The sequence below is a fragment of the Schistocerca serialis genome, chromosome 5 (assembly GCF_023864345.2).
Source record: "Schistocerca serialis cubense isolate TAMUIC-IGC-003099 chromosome 5, iqSchSeri2.2, whole genome shotgun sequence".
Taxonomy (NCBI): domain Eukaryota; kingdom Metazoa; phylum Arthropoda; class Insecta; order Orthoptera; family Acrididae; genus Schistocerca; species Schistocerca serialis.
Window position 1 is genome coordinate 517,000,822 of NC_064642.1, and position 7,152 is coordinate 517,007,973.

The 7,152-nt window shown below is 40.5% G+C and overlaps 1 pseudogene; it reads right to left on the bottom strand.

Moving 5' to 3' along the window:
- Positions 1–257: 257 nt before the first annotated feature.
- Positions 258–375, bottom strand: LOC126482705 (5S ribosomal RNA; annotated as a pseudogene).
- Between the last annotated feature and the right edge of the window lie 6,777 nt (positions 376–7,152).

Consider the following 7,152-nt stretch of genomic DNA (forward strand, 5'->3'; position numbering starts at 1 on the left):
GCAAATAAAACAATTTTGATTTCCACAGTGGAACCTACTTTCTGAGTAAAAAAAAAACACTCCGTCTTCAGGCCACGAGTGGCCTACCGGGACCATCCGACCGCCGTGTCATCCTCAGTGGAGGATACGGATAGGAGGGGCATGGAGTCAGCACACCGCCCTCCCGGTCGTTATGATGGTATTCTTGACCGAAGCCACTACTATTCGGTCGAGTAGCCCCTCAATTGGCATCACGAGGCTGAGTGCACCTCGAAAAATGGCAACAGCGCATGGTGGCCTGGATGGTCACCCACCCAAATGCCGACCACGCCCGACAGCGCTTAACTTCGGTGATCTCACGGGAACCGGTGTATCCACTGCGGCAAGGCCGTTGCCCCACCTACTTTCTGAATAGCCCATATATTTAAAATTTAGACAGTGGGCGACCCTCTTAAGCTAGGCAGTGAGCCAACCACTAGCCAAATTTTGTCTCCAATGCCTTGTCTAGTTTGTTACAACCTCTGGCCTGCCTGAAGGACAATCCGGATTATCAAGCTTCAAAACACACTGCTATCTTTAGAGAGTTGACTGATTATTAGTACCACACTCACTCCATCAGATTGAAATCAAAGAAGACCACCCTAACCTTATGTTTACTGATCGATTTTGTGTAGAATGCACACCCTTTGAGATGTTGTCATCTTCACAACAAGGACTGATGATCCCACAAATAAAAGCAAACCAAATCTCGACACACAGGTCTGAGTTAATATTACGTTAAGCAGCGTATTTTGAAAACTTACTGTGCCTGACATTTACATTGATTACTTGTCCATTCATTAGACTAGATCAACTGACTGAAGCTTATTGATATTTGTGAATCGGAAATGTGTATATCTACATTGAGACTGAGAACATTTGAGGTGTGGCACGTCATTTCAGGGGAAGTGGCAAGTCACTCGCATGTGCTTCTCGACGATGAAAGGTGATCGTGAAATTGAGTCACCATTGTATTTAATAACCAAGAAAAACATGATGCGCTGTTATGTCAGATGTCGAGGGTTTCATGGGCGCAGCTTGTCGGGTGGACAGAATGACGAACAGGACGGCACCACTTGCTGGAGGGTGGGAGGGGGTTCACCTACTCTCAGAACGTGCAGCCCAAAGAAGTGCTATGGCCGTGGAATGTCAACCACGAATAATCGTTGAGAAGTTATAAAAACAATGAGATTTACGTTATTTCATTATTACCAAAAAATTGTACAGAAGAATATGAGACCTTGTCTTGTGAAATATGATACACCTATATAAGGAAGAAGATATACGTACGTAAGAAGGAAATATATGGACGGCTAATTGAAGAAAGATTTTCGTCATTTAGTTGGTTGCATCTACCAGGAGATGCAATCTGATATAATACGAAACTTTGGAACGGAGTAACTAGTCCGAAGGAGAAGAATTACAAGATAGCTGATCGATTTTACTTAGTGCCATTACGGAACAAAGGCAAGAAGTCTATAAACCTAGACATAATCCAGACCAGAAACGAGACTGGAACGGCTCACATCTATAATGAAAGTTTAGGCATTTTCACCCTTAGGTGTGCTGGAATTTATAGTGAAACTGACTAGATACAAAACAAAGAAATCGAAAGTTAACCACATAATTTTAGGCATGTCAAACATTGTACATTATTAACAAATCATCAGATTTCTTGTAACTACTAATGTTTGCGTATTTATTACATCATACTGTGACTAATGTATGTACTAGACTCTATCAGTATACTTAATAGCTACGTTGTCTATGGAAGCAAGTTGAGCATTTGTGACAGGGTAAAATCCTACAGAGGGATAACCTGGAGTCTGTTTGGTGGTATCCTTGTGATCTAACATGTGAAATTTGGCAGACTCAACAGAAGATACTGACAAAGCACACATGTTACATGGAATACACATTACAATAGGACAAATAACTCTCCTTCTTGTATAGAATTTATTGATTATACTGGATGGTAACCTACTCCCAGTACACAGTAACTTACTCCATCTTTTTTCACTTTTGCTGCAACGATGTGGCCTACCTATTCTATGAAATGTTTGATGTGGCATGTATGATGTGCACTGACTGACTTTCTGAATTTTACGGTTCCAGTTCATATGAATTTGCAAGTGCAAATCTGTGTCTACGCAAATGTCTGTAATAGACAAAAAAGAACTTGCGACATGATTTTTCCGTTTACTGGACAGAGAGAAAGACTTGACCAGAAACTTGTGTTCTTCATAGTACTGCCTCATTTGGGCCTTTTTGTTTGCCTTCTTCTTCCTCCTCCTTCCAGTCTAACATATAATGTACAGAATCTGCTTGATGATCATCTGTGGCAGGAAGTCAACCACCTCTTGAATCTTATCAGGAGACCTTCGATTTATTCCAACTTAACAGTAGCAACAAGGTAGAGACATGTTGCATCTCATTTAGCACATCCTTAAAGTCTCTGAGCAGAATGGCCCACATTCCATGCTGCTTGCTGTAGTATATACAACAAAAATTTACAAATTCTGTCATGATCCATTCAGAAGAGTTAGAACTCGAATGGTATGCCAGTATGTGCGTGGGTTCCTTTCTATGGCCCTCCATCTTCCTGATCTGAACCGTGGTCTACTGTCAGATATAATTCTGTCCACACGTCCAACTTGTGACAAGAAAACCTTGCATAGTACATTGGGTACAATGAGTGCGATAGCCTTGCAGAATGGCCTGAGAGTCAAGTATTTAGATGATAGCTCCATTACATCCAGGATGTACTGATGTCCTTACAGGTAATGGTCCCATTAAACCAGTTGCAGCCAGACGTATTTCCATAGTGCTGTGGGACTTGCGCATCGATGGGGATGAAATGATGATGATTGAGACAACACAACACCCAGTCCCTGAGCGGAGAAAATCTCCGACCTAGCCGGGAATCGAACCCGTGCCCTTAGGATTGACATTCTGTCGCGCTGACCAGTCAGCTACCTTTTCTTTTCCTTTTTTTTTTTTTTTTTTTTTGACACCCGTTTAGGTACTTCGTTGATCCGTTCACTCCGTTCTTTTATTACAGAGAGTAGCTAACCCTCTGACCGAACACGCTGAGGTACCGTGCCGGTTTTTGGTTCGTTGTTGATCGTTGTGTTTGGTCGTTGCGGGCATCACATGACATCCTTCCAAGTTCGTTTGTTGATCCTTCCACTCATTTTTTTTATTACAGAGGCCAAACAGCTCTCTGACCGAACACGCTGAGCTACCGTGCCGGCTGAATGGAGAAGTCAGACCCTTACAAGCAGAGTACCCATCTTGCATCTTATTAGTCTGCCATGGGTTGATTCAGCTGTAAGGAGAAGTTGGTATATACTCGTGCTTCTACCTAAAGAGGAAGTATCAGAATTTTTTGAATCCCCAAACAACTCATAAAGCCTCAAGTTCCGCCAACAAGTAGTTCTTCCCGTTTTTTGTCGCACTCTACTAACAAAAGCTGTTGTCTTTGCAGTGGTCACTCCATTCTCCTCAGTGTTCTGGAAGATCACGACCTTGACTCCTGATTGTGAGCTGTCAGTTTGCAAGCAAAAGTCGATCAACAGGTCCCCATGTGACAATATGTCAATGTTTCGAATTCCTTTTCTGCAACCTCAACATTTATCAATGGTGTCTTTTGGTACTCCTAATGGGCCACTCCTTACAAATTTCTTGTAGAAGTTGATAAATCCAAGGAACCCTGGCTCAAGGTATCAGAAACTGTGCAGTAGCTTCTAATTTCTCTGGGTTTGGTGCTATGTCTTCGGCAGGTACTATGTGAACCAAAAATTCAACTTCACGCTTGCCAGAAAAGGACTTTTCCAGGTCAACAGTTATTGCATGCTTCTTTAATGCACTGAGCAGTGCGTTTAGAACCGTGTTACACCATTCCCAATTTCCCTTAGCGATCAATAGGTCACTGACAGCAGCTACTGTATTCGCTTCTGTCTATCAAGAATCCCATTCATTTTGCAGATAAATTCAGCTAAAGTTAGTTTTAAGCCAAAGAACCCACAAAATTGGTACAGTGCTCAAAAATGAGAAACGTCGTGCACTTGCGACAGGATGGGTGTAGCTCTGTTTGCCAGAAATTGATATAATATCTAGTTACGAAAGGACTTTGACCCCATGAAACCTCTGTAACAGGTCCTCCAGCTTTTTGGTCTGCCCGTTTCAGATCTTATTGTCATACTAATTTGTATGGAGTCCAGTACCAGACATACGGATGTATTTCTTCGCAACGGCGTGCTACAGGCTGGTATATGTCGAATCTGTAAGTTCTGTTAAGCCCTCTTGTAACTTGCGCCAAATTTCCTGCTCACCTTTGATTTGCAGACGAGCATGATAGTGTACAGAGATACAAAGAATTTCTAACGCTCTTTCACTCTGAAAGTGTACTGGAAATAGTCGGTTGAGTCTATTTTCGATAAAAACACATCACTGTTTTCTTTTAGGAGTCTGCACAGTTCTTCTGTGTCTTCTGCTCCGATGTCTGTTATTTTATTCACATGTTCTTGGATTGCTAGATCTATTTTCATTCACATTTCCACTGACTCGATCCTTGACACATCATTATCTTATTCCTCTCCACTGGTATTCTCGTTCTGCCAATTTCCATGGCCCACATGGAGTCACAAACAGCTCCCAAGTATTTGCATCTGAATTGCTTGATTCTTAAATCAAAGTTGCCGCTTGCGTTCCTTTTGCATAATAACTCCACGTCTTCACAGGTCTAATAAGGCACCATTATAACTTGGGAGGTCCATCCCTATTATAACCTCATATGCCAATTTTGAAACTACCAGGAACTTTCCTATCAACTTGAGCCCTTGACACATTAATTCAAGCCACACTAGTCTATGTAACGCAGTGATTTTTCCTATGATTTCACCTTAAATCCTGATTTTCCTTAATGATTGCTCAGACAACTGTGATTCTGCACATTGAACACAAATTCCAGATCGTGCTGCGTGTTCTGGAAAGTATTTGTTGGTAGTGAGGCTGAAGTTTCTTGTAGCAGTGCCTCATTATCTCCCCTGGTGTGTATGGTTCGACTAGAAACTCAATTATCTTGATCTTGTTCTGTAAAACTTTTAATGGGCTCTTGAATCATTTGTTACCTTTATGACAATAATCTCATGTTTTATTCGTCCTTGTGTCTTCTAAGACCAGGAGCCCTCTTGAAATCCACCATGAAATTCTAGCTAGGTAAGAGCGGAGAGTTCCAACGAATGCCCACATCTCTTCAGCTCCCATTCCTTGTAAATGTCCACAGATAAAATCAAGTTTATACCTTGTTGGCCAAGACGATAGAAATACTAAGTAAAGGGGAGTACGTACGTTCTATAACTACAGTGTTAAATTTGCAATATTGATGACCCATTATCTCAGAAGCTTTCTGAAATTTTTGGGAAGTGTAGTTACACTCCTTTTCTGATCACTGGACCAGGATCATAAGATACAGATAAATAACTAGTTACAATTTTTTTAAATATATGTTCATTTTTAAAAATCCCTTTTTGCTTCTGTAAGTAAAAAACCATTACAGGTGTTTAATGTTTTGTTGGTTCAGAAGCAGCAATATACTAAGAAGTTACATAACGTAAAATTAAATGTACGTATCTGTAACAGTTCTTGGGATAATAGGTCAAATATTTAAAAAAAAGTAGTTTTCAGGAAATTAGGTGTAACCATTTCATTTGATCTTAACTCACATATGGAGGCAAGCCAGCTCCTAGAAACAGCCAGACCCGTAATCAGCATTATCTGGATACTATTCGTGATCGTCCTACAAACCTAAAAGCCTCGTACTTCTCCCGCCTCTTGCTTCTTTAGTCATTTCCTCTGCTGCACGCAGTACTTTCATGATCCTAAGTCGATCCACTCGCTGGAAGGCTTCCAGTGTGGCGGCTCCTGGAGCGATATCAAGTTACTCTAGTATCACAGTTCTTCCATTATTATCATCATCACAGCGCCACAAACATCCCAAGTATAGATTTTTCATACTAACAAAGGCATTTTTTGGTATGTGGGTCCAAATGACTTTATGTAATTGAAAGACTCATTCGGATTTTGCGATCGGAGACATTTTAAACAACTTCAGAATGATCTTACTCTCTATATATTGGTTTAATAGCTTCCATCACTACTGTTGCGACTAAATTGTTCATTTGCACCCGCTGTCTGAGCTTTGTTGCACCATGAATCAGCACAAGGTGGGCAAAGACCATGTGTAGGTGTATCACCACTGGATAATTTTTGGAAGAATGTATCCCACACTGCTTTTTTCATCTCTTATAGAACATGTGTATTGTTTCTTATTAACATTCCAAATACATCGGGAGTTCATCAATGTTTTTGTCTGTGTCTTCCTTTACCATTTAGAGTCTCCACAAAACGCATGTGCAATTCCGCCATTTTAGTTTAAACACTGTATACAAACTTTTAACACGAACATTACCATGAATTCAAGGTATAAATAGCTAAATACCACAGCCTTCTAGATTGAATAGTTCTGGAGGTAGAAATACTTAAGAAAGTCAGTGCAGAATGACTGGATTTTTTTGCACTGCCCTAATAATTTTGAAATAATAAAAACTATGCTTCCAATTGAAATTGATCGACAAATGCATCAAATTACCCAGGAGACCTCAAATTTTATTAAGTGATAATAATATGAAAATGTCACTTTTTGACCAGTTGTTTCGTACATACTCCTCTTAAACTGGGAAATTGGTGTTTTTGGGTAAAGTGAATTTCCTCGTTCTTGTATTTTGGGAAATTTCTGACCTATAGAAAATGTTTGAAATCGCTCAGAACTTATGCTGTTACATTCGTTGGGATGTTCGCCTCTACTCTTTGCATGAATTCTCGCCTCTGTCCAGCTTCTTAGCTTCCCCTGTTGTCAATTCTGGAGCTGAATTCACTAATGGTATGATCATGGCTCCTACTCAGTGCTACACAATTGTGTGAATCGTTGCATACCTCATCTGCACTGACTGTTCTCCTATTTCTACCTTGCTGTTGAATACATTTCTTGAACTCCTCTCTTACCTTCTTCTCTATTTCCAAATTGATTTTCTCTTGTTCATTTTTTAAACGTTAGTAGTGTATGCATTTCCT